Source organism: Camellia sinensis, chromosome 4, assembly GCF_055761805.1.
Source record: "Camellia sinensis isolate YWXY chromosome 4, ASM5576180v1, whole genome shotgun sequence".
Taxonomy (NCBI): domain Eukaryota; kingdom Viridiplantae; phylum Streptophyta; class Magnoliopsida; order Ericales; family Theaceae; genus Camellia; species Camellia sinensis.
The window spans coordinates 10,859,886-10,877,303 of record NC_138964.1 but is presented as its reverse complement, the minus strand read 5'-3'; the positions used below and the strand labels follow the sequence as shown (position 1 = coordinate 10,877,303).

Sequence of the window (17,418 nt, the reverse complement as noted above, 5' to 3'; positions counted from 1 at the left end):
CACCTGATCAATCAAATCATAAATGATTTAGTCTAATCGGTTAGGTCATACTTAATTAATTAAAACTTTTAAAATTTAAACTCTATTGAATTGAAATATGCACAACACTACAATATTAAATGGATTGAGAGTATAAGATTCACTTTATATAAGTAAAACAATTCATTTTTTTTCTTTTCTGTAATGACCCAGAATTTTTTTTTAAATAGCCAGTGCATAATTTAATTGAGCAAATTTTTGAATTTGATTATTGTGTAAATTCTGTACGAAAATAGTTCGGTTTTGTATTTTTTAAAAATAGTTTTCAATCTCAGAAAATTATGAAATTTTTATGTGTTGTTCCCATATGAGTCTAGCACGTTGGATAAAAATTTCAGAATTAAATGATAAGTATTTATTTTATGAAAATTCACGGACTGATTGGTGTTCAATTTAATTTATAGCAGAATTTTGTTATTTAATGTTGAATGTTTAGACCATGACTTGAGATAAATTTGTTGAGTCTATTTTGGTATATAATTGGGCTATGTTTGGCTTATGTGTGAGAATTTAATTCAGGATCCATGGCTTAGATATAATTTAATTTGAGTTTGTTTAATGACTCATGTTTAACTGTTTGGTCATTTTTAATTATGTGATTGGTAGTAACCACCTTGGGAGTTGTTATTATTTATTATATAGGATTATAATAAATATTTAATAGTTGATTTTATGGTGTGTCCCATATGGTGAAAAATTATATGTTTTTGTAGTGAATAAATTGAGTATATATTTTGTGGTGAGCAAAATATTATATTTTGTGGTGTACAAAAATATTATATTTTGTGATGAGAAAAATTATATTATTTTATAATTTATATTATAAAATTTTGAGGTATAATTACAAAAATTATATTTTTTAGAAAAAAATCAAGCTTTGGGAGACACCCATATGAGTGGGCCCCCTTTTGTCTCCTTGCCATCATTTCATCTCCCTTTCCTTTCCATTTCATTTCATTTTCCTTGGTTTAGTTGAGCAGAGAGCTCCCAACGTCTCTCTCTCTCTCTCTCTCTCTCTCTCCAATTTTCACCATTGTTACTCAAACTTTGAGCTTAAAGTGGGAGTCTTTAGAGTAAGATTTTGCACAATCTTTGTAAACGGAAGTTGGGAGAGCTCGCTGCACTCTTCGCACCGATAGTCTCGAATTCATGATCGGGCAATATTTGCATTTTCAGATTTGTTTTTCTTCATATTTGAGGTAAGGACTTTCTTCATATTTTTACATTAAAGCTATGTTAGGGTTATTTTGAGAAAATATATCATTATGAGAGGTATTGCATATAGATATATTTTCAGATTTTTATTTGGTAATTTTTGGAAGAAAAATTATGTTGAAATGTTAAGAATGTTGGTATTTTGAGATTGATTTTGGGGAAATCATTTTGTGTTGTTAATTTTGTGAAAGAAATCCGAAAATAGAATTTAATAGTTGTATGGATTATATCTACATCATATTATGGTTAGATAATTTATTTTGAGAAATTAATGTTGAAATATTTATCTCATCCTTGAGTTTTGGAATTTATTTTTGAGAAAAATAAATTGATATTGAGGAATATTGTGTAAATTGTTAAGTAGAGATTTTTCCTACACTTCTTTATGCACTTTTGCTTGATTATATGGAGTCTAGAGTTGTATATAATTTAATTAGAATTTTTGGAAAATTTGTGTTTTATTTGCTTAAAAGAGAAATTTTGAGAAAAATAAAAAGTTGATGCCCAAATTGCGAAAGTTTAAACCTGGAATATATTTGTAAGGTTATGAAAGAGTTATTTTTTAAATTTGGACAAAAACGGACTTCGATTCTATTGGTTTTGAAATTTTTACCGGTTTGTGGCCAAAAGAGCATTTTTAAAAAAACAAAGGAATTACATTTAAGTTTTGGGGCTTTCGATCAAAATAGGATGTCATAGTTGAATAATGCTTGGAGAATGAGTTTGGAAAGAAAATGATATGTTCTTGGGCATTAACGGTATTATTTTACTTAATGTATTTATAGTGATCCCGGGTTTTCCCCTTTATGTACAGTATTCCGGACTTAGGTTCCGTAGTGTTGATTGTTGTTTATATCTTGTTGTTCTCCTTTAATTCCTTATTTTTGAGTTATAGGATGTGTTGGGCAGGTTTGTTACAGGTTGGGTGTGATTGGGAGCAAATGGTTGCTGCCCAGATTTTGGTGTCTTTGCTCGAGCGAAGACTTTGTCGCTCGAGCGAGCTCTGTGTTTTAGATCCTTCGCTCGAGCCAGGGTTCCTTCGCTCGAACGAGAGTTGAGTTTTGTATCTGGTGGCTTGAGCGAGAATTCCTTCGCTCGAGCTTGCGTCTGCGTCTGCGTCTGGTTCTGGACCTGAAGGTTGCAATTCTTCGCTCGAGCGAGCATTCTGTCGCTCGAGCGTGCTTCTGGGTTGCAGACCTAAAGCTTCGAATTGTTGAGTCTTTCTACGCTCGAGCGAGGGTTCTTTGTGTCTGGTCGCTCAAGTGACCAATCCTTCGCTCGAGCGAGCCTGTGTTATATCAGTAGGCAGCAGGGGGATTACACTTCACTTTTTCATCTCCTCTTTTGTCTAAACCCTAAATCCGGCTGCTCCTCTCTCTATACTTACCTTCTCTCTAGGGATTGATCTAGTTCTTGAGTGTTTCTACCCTTAGTTCTTTGTAAGAAAGATAGAGGGTTGTGTGGGCTACATTTTAATCTGAAAAATCTCGGATTTGGAGCACTTCAAATTTTGGTCATCTTCTCCTTTTGAGCTCTTCATTTCAAGGTAAGGATAACCTACTCCATCTTATGAGTTTTTACATAAGCTTTGGTCATTTTGATTAGTTGGTATTGTTGGGTAATATTGGAAAAGTTTGGGTTTGTTATGTAATTTATAAAAGAGGGGTTTTCAAATATTAAAACCCATGTGTATGTGAGTCATTGGAAAATGGAACTATTGTTGTTAAATTGGTGAAATCAAGCCTTAGGGTTGATATTGAGAAAATGGGGAAAATGCCCTAATTATTGAAATAAATTAATTAGTATAATTAATTTGGAAAAATATGAAATTGAGTTGAAATCCATGAAATTGGAAAATTACGGGATTGAATGGTATAGTTGGATTAATTTATCACTCACCTATGTAAAGGTTGATATTATATTTGTTTAATGCATTTATTTTCTGTTTAGAAATAACTGCTTTGGGCTATCGGTGGAGGATAGTCTTGATTGTTGTAGATACTATATGTTGATTAGGGAAAACTAAAACTAATCACATTGAATATGTCATTGAACATGACAGTTGGAATAATACATCAAATATGTGTATTAAGTGATCCCTGTATATGATAATTGTTTATATACTTGGAATACGTGTATTGTGTGGGAGGAGATAGGGGATGTACTCCATGGTTTGAGGGAAGATAGGGGATGGACTCTCAAACCTGTTTGGGAGGAGATAGGGGATGGACTCCATTAATACAGCAAATATGTGTATTAAATTGAAGTATTGATACATCAAATATGTGTATTTACTGTGAAGTATGGAAGTGTTTTAATATGATATTGATACAGCAAATATGTGTATCTATTGTGAAATATGGAAGAGTTAGTATATGAGTTATAGTCTCATTGAATTGTTTGGCCAGGTTCTGAGCCATGTATATGAAATGATTCGGATTAAGTAAAGGAAAATGGAATGTAACATGGACATAGGTGTCATGGAACTGTATTGTGATATAACAGGTTTATAAGTGTTAACCATCTATCAAATGCTATTGTTTTAGTCATTGCTTATATTTGGTTTAGTATATCTCTACTGGGCTATGGCTCACCCTATATGGGACATCATTTTCAGGTCCAGGTGATATGCCACCTCCAAGGACATAGCTTGGAAGGTTTTGGGAGTTGAAGACTCTTTTTGTTGTTTTGTTATCTTTTGTTGTATTACATGTAAATTCAGGCAAAGGGCTTAATATGATATGAGTTAGTACTCTCTTTTGTGTAACCAAGTGTTGGCTTGGAAAGTTGTAAGCCATTGGGCACTTACTTTTGTTGTCAATATGTAATACATTTGTAAGGACTACTCTAATGAATGGAAATGTGTTTATTTCTCTTATATCAATGCATGTCAAGAATGTGGGGTTTTATGTATTATTTTGAGGGCGTTACAGTATTTGTTGTAATAAAACCGACACGGTTAGAAATGGACCTTGAGAGGTTACCGGATGTCATTGTGATATGAAAACTAGTGTAGTTGTTCATATTTGATAAAATGTGAAATATGATTTGTTTCTAAATGTTGGGAATCATGGGAGATTCCAAGTTATAGTTATATATTGGATTGTATGTCCATGTTGTTATCTTTTAATTAATATGTTAGAGATAACTATTTTGGCTATCGGTGAAAATTTCCCATGTTGCATTTAAATGAGGGATTTCTTGAAAGGATGAGAAATGATGGAACTTTGGAATTTTGATATATAATATGTTATAAATTTTTCTTGAAATGGCTAAATTGGGAATGTTGATTAACATGTGGAGACTATAAATATGGATATGGTTGTATTATCTCTTGGAATTGTATTAGAAATTATATTGAAATCAGAAATGAGAATTTTGATCAAAATGGTAATATTTAATAAGTAGGGATTTTCTACACTCTAATATGGTTTTTAGCTTAATTATTTGCAATTGTGTATAAATGATGAGATTTGGTTGTGGTTTGGACAAATCTAAGATTTGGGTGTCAAATGAAAAGAGGGGTTTTTGATGTATAAGAGATAAATGAGTGTGGGGTTTGAATATAAGATCTTGGTGTACCAAAATAGTTGATTTTGGGTGTTTGAGTCAATTGGAAAAAAGATTTTTGCCCTAATTTGATAAAATGATTATTTTGTATAAATAATTGGAATTAACATTGAATATGATAAATTGAATGGTTATTGATATAGATGGTAATATTGGATATGTATTACCTCACCTACGGAAGTTTTGAACAAACTATTTATTCCGATATTGAACATCTCTTGGAAATAAATTTATTGGGCTATCGGTGGAGGATAGCTATGATTGTTGTAGAAATTGTATGAGGATTAGGCGATATAATGCTAATCTATTGTTGGTTGTCATTGAATATGACCATGTTATAAATACATTGCATATGTATGTTTATTTGGAGGAGAAAGGGGATGTACTCCATATATGACCATGTTATAAATACATTGTATATGTATGTTTATTTAGGAGGAGAAAGGGGATGTACTCCATATATGATTATGTTTATAAATACATTGCATATGTATATTTATTTGGCAGGAGAAAGGGGATGGACTCCATTTAAAGCAAGTTGGCCAGAGTGTCCTGGGTGAAAAAGCCGAAAATCTATATATAAATAGGTGCCAGTTCCTTCAGACGAAATATCCGTAAAATGGCAAAGTTTAAAGTGTTTATGTGTGTTGTGCATAATTGGAAAACCATTGAGTTGTAGTCTCATTTTGGTTGTTGAAAGATAATGAATTTAACTCATGAATTGAGTAACATATATGAACTGGATATGAGTTGAAGGAAAATGGAATAAGATTGGTCTTAGTGGCATATGAATATGCAGGCCTTGGATATAAGAGATTATGTAATAAAATCATATGGTTTTGACATGATATGATTTCACGTATATAAATAAGTATCTTTGTCCCCGCATATCTTTTAATGTTTTAATATGAGATTGTTCGGTGGGCTTTGCTCACCCCATGCCTGTACATGTGTACAGGGAATGCTTTTCGGATTTGGAGATCAAACAATGGGTTTTACCATTTCATAAGTATAATGTAGTGATGGATTGTACTACTTCATTTGTTGTTTGGCCGAGTGCTAGGCAATAGCGTGGATGGACTTTCGGGAAGCAAGAGCTTCTTAATTATATTTTGTTGTGTGTATGTTGGTATTTGTAAAGCCAAGGGCTTAAGATGTAATGAGCGAAACTCAATTTGTGTAACCAAGCAATGACTTGGAAAGATGTAAGCCTACATAGCATTTAACTGGTTGTTAAACAGTAGACTCTGATGTATGAAAGTATGTTATTTCTCATATTTATTCTGCATATGAGTTATCTTTATTATATTATTTTGGGGTGTGACATTTTCTGGATGTGGGATTATCAAATAAAAGCTAGCCAATGGAGATTTTCTTAATTATTTAAAATTAAGAAAATTAGTATGAGATATTGAAACTCTCACAAGGCTCCTCCCTAAATAGGATGAGAGTATAATATTCACTTTGTATGAGCAAAATAACTCTTTTTTTTTTCTTGTTTTGCCGATGTGAGATTATCAAATAATGTAACGCCCCAAAAATAATTATGATAAACCCATCTCATAAGCAGAAGTAAAATCGAAACAACATACTTTCTTTCATCAGAATTAATATACAAAAGGTGACACGTGCGATATGCGTCCATAAATAGCTCATCCTGAATCTACAGCATGTGTTACAGATAGTAAAAATGAATGAAAGCTAAACAGATATTTATATGCCCTAAAGGCTTACATCTTTCCAAGTTACTACTTGGTTAAAACAAAAATGAGTCTAGCTCAATATAATCAAGCCCTTGGCTATGCAAAGTAAATACAATAAAAAATAAAAATAAAAAAAAAGCTCTTGCTTCAAATCCCTCCAAGCTACTATCTTGGAGGAGGCATATCACTAACACTTGAAAATGGTTTTTCTAAACAGGATGAGACAAAACCCAGTAGAAAAAATCTAATACAATATATGAACCTTAACAAAGATATAAGTATGAAATGCATATTCAATGCCCATAATAAAATCATTTATAACTCTTTTGCAAAACCATGACATGCCAAGTTTTATATCTCAATTCATGTTATCTTAATTCATGAGTCATTCACCGTTTTATCTCATTTCATATGTCCCTCACCAATTCGTTCAAATAACCAAACTGAGGGCACAACTCAGTGGGTTTCTAACCAACACAACTATTATACAAACAGTTTCATTTGCCATAAACATTTGCCATTTTATGGATATTTCGTCCGCGGGAATCGGCCCCATGTATACGCACGGTTTTCGGGACTTTTACCTTAGACACACAAGCCAACTTAATTCAATAGAGTCCATCTCATTTCTTCTCCTAAACATACAGTACATCCCCTTTCTTCTCCCACACATCATACATTTACAACGGATAAGAGATTAGTTTCAATTCACCTAATCCTCATGCAATTTCTACACAATCATAGTTATCCTCTATCGATAGCCTAAAACAGATATTTCTAAATAGATATACAATCTCCAAGACAGATAAATTATCTAAATTTCCATAGAAGAGAGGTAATACATATCCAACTCTACCATTTATGTAAACATCCATTCAATTTCATATTCCCAATGCCAATTTCATTTTTTTATACCAAATAACTATTTGAAACATTTTAGGGCAAACTCTCTTTTCTTCTAAAATCCATCCCGAGTATCAAAATTAACAAATTTATCACAACACAACCTCACATCTACCCCCTAACCATTTTTAATACATACATTTGAAAACCCCTCTTTTTATTTTAAATCAAAACCCTAGGTTGTTCAAAATCATCCCAAATTCTAATATTTTTTACACGTCAACAAATAACTAAGTTAAAACTCATAGAAAAGTGCAGAAAGTTCCTACCTCGAAGCTAAAGAGCAAGGAGATAGCAGAGAAACCTCAAATGAACCGAAACCCACTTTGTTCAGATGAGAAGAGAGCCCACGACGTGCTTTACCTTTTTAACAAAGGCACACGGGTGTAGAAACCACTAGATCTAAATGAAAATGTAGAGAGAAGATAGGTTTTAGAGAGTAAGGGTCTTAATTTTAGGGTTTTGAGAGGAAAGATCTAAAAAAGTGATGTAAAAAGTCACTTTCATGAACTGATAAACGCATAGTTTGCTTGAGCGTATGAAATGATGCTCGAGCGCAGAATACACACTCCCAATAGTTTAGCAGACAACAGACCAACGCTCGAGTGCAAGAAATGATGCTCGAGTTGAGCCCGTTCGAGCGCAGAAAGAACCGCTCAGCCGTAGAATACACTCTCTCCTAGTATTTTTGCAGACCTGCAAAAGTACTGAGAGTTCGCAAAGTCCCTTTGAGCGCAAGAAGTGCCGCTCGAGCAGAGGAGTAAAATTCTAGACAACAAAGGTTTGAAAACCAAGCAACCAACATGTTCCAAACACAGCCACTACAATCCAATAACCAAATTTGAGGATGTACAAGGGAAGCAAGACATGAACAACAATACGAAACCATGAAACCTGAGTCCAGAATACAAAATGGGTCGGGTCTAAACTAGAATCACTATAATCTGTCTCCTTAAGGAATTTCGTCCCCGAAAGTTCAAATCAAATTTTAAAGTTATGTTTAATCCAAACACAATATGATAATTAATCAATTCCATCATCATGACCCATTCTGTGGTCATCCATTCTCATCAACTCGATACACAAGTTTCAACATTGAAAGCATAACTCACATTTTTCCAAAACATATACAATGTTTATATTAAACTCATGTTTTCAAAACATATACAATATATACAATGTTTCCATATTCTCAAAACATATACAATGTTTTCATATTTCATTAACATAATCAAAATTTCAATACATGTTCAAACATCAACAAATAGTCCAGATACTTCTCACGGACTTCCAACTCACATTTCCAAGTTGCTTCTTCAACTCCGTGATGTTTCTACAATACTTTAACCAAGGGAATTGTCTTGTCTTGCAAGACTTGGTCTTGAGTATCCAAGACTCTCACCGGTCTCTCCTCATACGAGGCATCCTCATCTACTTATAAGTCGGTCCAATTCAACACGTGCGATGGATCCGGCTCATACTTCTGAAGCATACTAATATGAAACACATCATGAACCTCGGAAAGCTGTGGCGGTAAAGCCAAACGATAAGCTACCTCTCCAATCCGCTCAAGGATCTCAAAAGGCCCAATGACTCGAGAGGATAGCTTCCCACTCTTTCCAAACCTCATCAAACCCCTCCTACGTGATATTTTCAAGAAGACATGGTTTCCCATCTCAAAAGACAAGGGTCTTCTCCTACGGTCGGCATAACTTTTCTGGCGACTCTAGGCCGTAACCAACCTCTTATGGATAAGTGCAACTTTCTCCATCGTTTCTTGGACTAACTTTGGACCCAACATAGGTGTATCTCTCACCTCAGCCCAACACACAGGGGATCTACATGGTCGGCTATATAAGGCTTCAAATGGTGCCATGCCAATACTTGATTGGAAGCTATTGTTATAGGCAAACTCCACCAAGGGCAAGTGCCTCTCCCACGACCTTTTAAATTCAAGGACACAACCTCGAAGCATATCCTCAAGGATTTGAATAGTACGCTCGGACTGCCCGTCAATCTGTGGATGATACGTAGTGCTAAAAGTTAATCTCGTGCCCAAGGCACTCTGTAGGCTCTGCCACAATCATGAAACGCAGATCTCTATCCGATACAATTGTCACAGGGACTCCATGCAACCTCACTATCTCCCTAATATAAAGGTCGGCAAGATGATCTACCAAGTCACTCATACGTATAAGTATGAAGTGCATCGACTTAGTTAGCCGGTCAACTGCCACCTAAATTGCATCACTACCCCCATTGAGTCCTCGAAAGGCCCACAACAAAATCCATAGTGACATGCTCCCACTTCTACTCGGCTATAGGCAAGGGTTGCAACAAACCTAGTAGCATCTGATGTTCGGTCTTCACTTGTTGACAAGTAAGGCACCTTAACACAAACACGGCCACATCATTCTTCATTCCCCTCCACCAAAACTGGTGGCTAAGGTCATGATACATCTTTGTGCCTCCCGGATGCACTGCAAGATGTGAATGGTGAAACTCTCGAAGTACTTCCTCTCAGCAAGACTCCAGTACAAAGAGACGGCCAAGGTATCTAATGCTCGAGTCGAAGTACACGTTCAAGCCTCTTTCTACCTTCTCACTAGAAATCTTCTCCCGGAGTGATTCTACCTCAAGGTCACCCTTCTGTGCTTCTATCACTCAGTTCACAAGTGTAGGTTGTGCAACTGCCGAAAACAAGGCTGCAAACTCAATAAACTCACTAAGATGAAAGTCGAACTCCTCAATAGCACCCAACATTTACTATTCCCAGATGGCAATACAAGCTATACTACTAATGGATTTCCTACTCAAGGCATCGACCTCAACATTGGCCTTTCCCGAATGATAATGTAACTCAAAATCATAATCCTCTATAAACTCCATCCACCTCCTCTGCCTCAGGTTCAAGTCTTTCTGTGTAAACAAATATTTCAGACTCTTGTGATCAAAAAACACTTCAAACTTCTCACCATACAAATAATGCCTCAAAATCTTTAAGGCAGAGATCACCGCCGCTAATTCTAAGTCATGAGTAGAGTAGTTCCTCTGATATGTTTTTAACTACCGCAAGCCATAGGCTACTACCTTCCCATCTTACATCAAAACACATCTCAAACCTTCTTGTGAGGCATTACAATACACCAAATTGCCTAAACCCTTCTCCGGAATAATCAAAACTAGAGTAGTGGTAAGCCTAACCTTAAGCTCTTGAAAAGACTTCTCACAGGTCTCACTCCACACAAATTTGATCCCTTTCCTTGTCAGTCTAGTCAACAGTGAAGATAATCTAGAGAAATCCTTCACAAACTGATGGTAATACCAGACCAACCCCAAGAAACTACGGATCTCAAAAGTATTCTTAGGTGGTTCGCAATCTTGCACTGCTTCTATCTTAGATGAGTCTACAGTCACACATTCCCTAGATACCACATAGCCTAAGAACTTAACTTCTCTCAACTAGAATGCACATTTCCCAAACTTAGCATACCATTTGTGGGCTTTAAGTAACTCAAGCACCACTCACAAGTATTCCACATGCTCCTCCTTAAAGGGTGAGTAAATCAAGATGTCGTCCACAAAGACGACCACACAACGATCTAGGAACTCACGGAAGATCCGGTTCATCAAATCCATAAACACAGCCGGTGCATTGGTTAACCCAAAAGGCATCAACTGGTGATAACCTGATCTTAGGTATATCTTAGAGAAACAATAAGACCCCTTCAACTGATCAAACAGATCATCCATACCATGCATTGGGTACTTGTTCTTAACAGTAATCCTGTTTAACTTCTGGTATCTATACAAAGTCGCAACATACCATCTTTTTTTTGGCAAAAAAATTCAGTGCTCCCCAAGGTGAAGTACTAGGGCGGATAAAACCCTTATCTAATAATTCCTAGAGTTGAATCTTCGACTCACTCAACTCAACAGGTGCAAACCTATACGGTGCCGTAGAAATCGATTCCATGCCAGGCACTAAATCAATAGAGAACTCGATCTCTCGATGAGATGGTAAAATTGTAAGATCCTCGGAAAAAACGTCCGGGTATTCACAAATCACCCATGGTAACTCAACTTAGACTTCATCACACTCAGTACTCAAGAAGTTGGCAAAAAGGAAACTAAACTCACTCTGCCCACGTGGATCATACACTAGTGATACGACTCTATTAACCCGGTCCCCTAAGAAATAAAAGCAATCATCGCTTAAGGTACATACAATAACCCTCTAACGGTAGCAATCTATAATAGCCCGATATGATGACAACTAGTCTATACCCAAAATAACATCAAAACTAGACATGTCAATCAATACAAATGCAAAAGGAAGTCGGCAACCAGCAACCTCTATGTCACAAACTCGACACCCTTGCTTCAAAACAACCTCACCACCAATAGGTGGCTTTACACAGATAGAAGATAGTAACCGAGCCAACTCTAACCCCAAAATCGATACAAATGCAGACAAGATAAATGAATGGAATGCACCCGTATCAATCAACACATTGCAACTGAATTACAAAACAATAAGGTACCTCTCACTATCGAAGGCGTTGGTACAAGATCTGGTGCAGTAACAGCATACACACACCCTGTAGATCTCTGCTCAACCTGCTCACCCCTTGGAGCATAAGCTTGATGTACTGACTGAGCTAAAGAGGCTCCTTGATTGGCCTTCGAGGCCTGTGCTAACTGTGCAGGTTAGTGGCTCTATGTCTCTTGAACTAGACGCACCGAGTGTGCCACCCAACTGTGGGCAAAACCTTTTCATATGCCCCACCTACCCATACTGATAACAAGTGAGCGGTTGGCCTCTCCCTTGACTTTAGCTTTGAGAACGAGTCGAAGACGATGCAAACCGTTGCCCCCCTCCTCTTTGCAAGCAAGCTGGAGACTTATGACCCAACTAACCACATTTGAAACAAGTAGTATCTCCCTGACCACCCCTCCTAGAACCCAAACTCAGTATTGGAAATGTGGACCTCGACTGAGCTCCCTGAGACGACTGTGGGTTAGAACCCCTCTGCCTTTTGTTATCCCCCTAAATATCCTGACTCCTCTTGGAACCCCTTATCCTTTCCTCTTCCATCTGTATTATGATTCAAGATGAGCCGTCGCCTCTACAAAGTGTCCATAATCCCTTATCATCGACCTGACCAGTTTGAATATTAGCCCGGTCCTCAATCTCTTCTCGAACTAAACAATGGTGTTCTTCAGTCACCACGAGTTTTGGTGCAAACCTTGATATGCTAGTAAATGTGGCCTTAAATTCGGCCACCGATGTACTCAACTCAACTGGTTGAGCTTGGAGAACTGATCTCTCAACTTCTCCTTAACAGTGGGAAGTAGAAACTTGTCCTGGAAAGCACTGACAAAAGCCTCCCAAGTCACCCCAATGCGCCCACGCGTATACTTCCACCACTGACCCGCATCTCTCTTCAGTTGGAAAGATGCCAAGATCACACGCAACTGGTCGTCCTCGATGCCAAGTATCTCAAACTTTTTCACTATCTGCTCTAGCCACTCATCCGCCTTCAGTGGCTCCTTGGGATCACCTACAAACTCATCTGGATTTGACCAAAAAAACTCTTACTTCAAGAAAGACGGCCATGTCTCAACTACTTGGGTCTGGACTTGATTCTCAACTCTGAGAATGTCCATAGACTCCCGCAATGCTCTGGTCATTTTGTGGGCTAAGGCGCCTATGGCCTATTGACCAACTAGTTCGGCCACATTGGCCTAACCAACCCCTTCTTCATGTACCGAAATTTCATTCGGTAAACGCACCTCATGCCTCTTAGGCCTACCACACCCACCACCACTACGTCCACGTCTTGACATCCTAATGAAGGTAACAAAATAGATTAGCACATTTACCGTTCCGCGGCATTACCAGAGTTCCAATTAGAAACAGCAGTGATCAAGTGCTCTTCTAATAGGACTTCTAGAAACCCGTAGACTCAATCAATATCCTAGAAACTAAATCTCATACCCATATAATCAAATAAGCACGTTATCATATAAGCACATTATACACACTAATATATTTATTAGACGAGACAAACCCAATGTGGTACTAATCACTTCCTACGTACCCAAAGTATTCAAACCCGGTACATTCTGATACAAAGTTGTAACGCCCAACTATGATAAACCTATCTCATAAGCAGAAGTAAAATCGAAACAACATAATTTCATTTATCAGAGTTAATATACAAAAGGTGACACATGTGATATACATTCATAAATAGCTCATCATGAATCTACAACATGTGTTACAAATAGTAAAAAGAAATAAAAGCTAAATAGATATTCATATATCCTAAAGGCTTACATCTTTCCAAGTCACTGCTTGGTTACAACAAAAATGAGTCTAGCTCAACATAATTAAGCCTTTGGCTATACAAAGTAAACACAATCAAAAAGAAGTTCGTGCTCCAAATCCCTCCAAGCCACTGCCTTGGCGGAGACATATCACCAACACCTGAAAATGGTTTTTCCCAAATAGGATGAGCCAAAGCCCAGTAGAAAAAATCTAACACAATATATGAACCTTAACAAAGATATAAGTATGAGATGCATATTCAATGCCCATGATAAAATCATTTCTAACTCTTTTGCTAAACCATGCCATGCCAAATTTTATATCTCAATTCATGTTATCTTAATTCACGAGTCATTCACCGTTTTATATTATTTCATGTGTCCTTTACCAATTCGTTCAAATGACCAAACTGAGGGTAAAACTTAGTGGATTTCTAACCAACACAACCATTATACAAACAGTTTCATTTGCCATTTGACGGATATTTCGTCCGCCGGAAACGGCCCCATATATACGCGCAGTTTTCGGGACTTTCATCCCTAGACACACAGGCCAACTTAATTCAATGGAGTCCATCTCCTTTCTTCTCTCAAACATGGAATATATCCACTTTCTTCTCCCACACATCATACATTTACAATGTATTAAAACATAGTCATATTCAATGACAACGAATAAGAGATTAATTTCAATTCACCTAATCCTCATGCAATTTGTACACAATCATAGCTATTCTCCACCGATAGCCCACAACAGATACTTTTAAACGGATATACAATCTCCAAGACAAATAAATTATCCAAATTTCCATAGCATAAGGGTAATACATATCCAACTCTACCATTTATGTAAACATCCATCCAATTTCATATTCCTAATGTCAATTTCATTTTTTTTTTATACCAAATAACTATTTAAAACATTTTAGGGCAAACTCCATTTTCTTCCAAAATCCATCCCAGGTATCAAAATCAACAAATTTATCACAACACAACCTCACATCTACCCCCATAACCATTTTTAATACATACATTTGAAAACTCCTCTTTTGATTTTAAACCAAAACCCTAGGTTGTTCAAAATCATCCCAAATTCCAATATTCTTTACACATCAACAAATAATTAAGTTGAAACTCATAGAAGAGTGTAGAAAGTCCCTACCTCAGAGCTAGAGAGAAGGAGAGAGCGGAGAAACCTCAAATGACCTGAAACCCACTTTTGTTCGGATGAAAAGCGAGCCCACAGCGTGTTCTACCTTTTTAACAAAGGCACACGGGTGTAGAAACCACTAGATCTAGATGAAAATGTAGAGAGAATGTAGGTCTTAAAGAGAGAGGATCTCAACTTTAGAGTTTTGAGAGGAAAGATTTGAAAAAGTGATATAAAAAGTCACTTTCACAAACTAATATGCACACAATCCACTCGAGCGTAACAAGTGACGCTCGAGCGTCAGACACAATAAGTTGTTCCGCTTGAGCGCAAGAAATAACGCTTGAGTGCAGAATACACACTCCCAGTAGTTTTGCAGACAACAGACCAACGCTCGACCGCAAGAAAGGTCGCTCGAGCTGAGCCCGCTCGAGCGTAGAATACACTCTCTCAGTAGTTTTGCAGACTTGCAAAAGTACTGAGAGTTCGCAAAGCCCACTCGAGTGCAAGGAGTGCTGCTCGAGCGAAGGAGTAAAATTTTAGGCAACAAAGGTTTGAAAACCAAGCAATCAACCTGTTCCAAACATAACCACTATGATCCAATAACAAAATTTAATGATGTACTAGGGAAGCAAGACATGAACAACAATACGAAACCATGAAACCCGAGTTTAGAATACAAAATGGGTCGGGTCTAAACCAGGATCGCTATAAATAAAACTAGCCAATGAAGACTTTCTTAATTGTTTAAAATTAAGAAAATCAAGAAAATTAGTATGAGATATTGAAGCTATCACAGGGCTCTTCACTAAAAACTTCATTTTTCCTTATATAATATATAGATTTTTAATTTATTTATAGGTATTTTAGATTAAGGAGAAGTATTTTAAATATTAGATTTTAGAAATAACTAAATATAAGGATATGTTACGTGGCACTTTTTTGAAAAAAAAAAAAAAAAAAAAAGATCAGAAAAGAGATATGCCACATAGGAGAAAGAAAATTTTTTAGGGTAAACACTATTTTTATATATATATATAATTAAATATAAATTAATATTAAGACATCAATAAGATGGACAAAAAATAAAAAATATATAAAAGAAAATTAATTTGATCTGTGTGATACACATAATTAAGCACATTCTGTCTTATTTATTTATATATTAAGATAATTTTTTTCAAATATTATAATAATTAAATTATAATTATATATATAGAAAATAAGTATTTCTTAAATAGAATTCATATGAAATTGGTTATTATAATTGAAATCAAATTTATGTAGAACTTTTATATGTAAATGGAAAAAATATACTGATGTGGATTTTTTAGAAAAAAAAAATTAAGCTTTTAGAATGTGCCACCTAAGCAAGAGAAAAACACTATATATATATATATATATATATATAATATATTATATGAATTTGGGAGAACTTGAGATAGCCGTGGAGCACCACAACGGGTCCCGTTTCAATTATCTAAACCATTTATTTTGTAAAATCCCTCCGTGTGTATGATTAATGAAAAAAATTAAGTCGATCTAATAATCTTATCCTTTTCATTTTTCCATGTTTGTCTCTCAAAAAATAAATGGTCTATTTTTAAAAAACATATTGCTGCCTATTTTTTAAAAAAACAAACGCGATAAAATAAAAAGGTTGCGATTATCGAATCAAACTAATTTTTTTTCTATGAAAGTTAAACATTGAGTACCTTACAAAGTAAATGGTACGGATCATTTAAATGGGATCTACAGTGGGTCTCACATACCTTACAAATTCTCTCAAATTTAAATTTGGATTTGAGAAAAGGCTAACATGAAATTTAGGGTGAATTACATTAATCTCCCCTAAGGATTAAAAAAAAATACAGTAAGTTCCATAATTTTGATATAATTACATTGACTTTTCTTTAAATGTACTAAAACTAATGCATATGGTATGAAAACACAAACATAAACAATGCAAAGTATACATTTTTTTTGTAAAAGAAATGACAATATCATTTTTTTATTTATTCATATAACTGATATTATTGTTGAAAATGAAGTTTAGTGTTACATGAATTAAAATTTTGCCAAATTGTGAGAATTTTTTATATTTTCTTTAAATTCTAAAGGAGGTTAGTATAATTTACACTAAAATTTATTGAAGAGGAGAGGGAGGTGATTATGAAACTTGCCAAAAAACACAAAGAAATTAATTTTTTTTTTAATGGTTCTTTTGGTTGGAGTCCCAACTAGAGTGGGTCTTTTTTGAACTAATGCTAATGCTTGCTAAATGCCTCAAACCATATTACCCATAGGGGAAAAAGGCCTTTAGGCGCATTAAAAAGTGATATCCCAAACCCAATTGCTATCTGTTATCAAAGGGATGTGAAGTTGATGTTAGCCACTTACTTCCTCACAGTCCATAGAAGACTTAAGCCCATTTTGTATGTCCCATCTCACTTCATACTAACTACCACTCCCACCCTTTTAACTACCTTTTGAATTCTTGTTCTT

General features: G+C 35.6%; 1 long non-coding RNA gene across 1 annotated transcript; it reads left to right on the top strand.

The window, feature by feature from the left end:
- The first annotated feature begins 1,032 nt into the window (after positions 1–1,032).
- On the top strand, positions 1,033–6,099 carry LOC145823258 (uncharacterized). Its single transcript, XR_014365528.1, has 2 exons — positions 1,033–1,238; positions 5,783–6,099. It is a non-coding gene; the product is annotated as an uncharacterized LOC145823258 (long non-coding RNA).
- Positions 6,100–17,418: the final 11,319 nt, after the last annotated feature.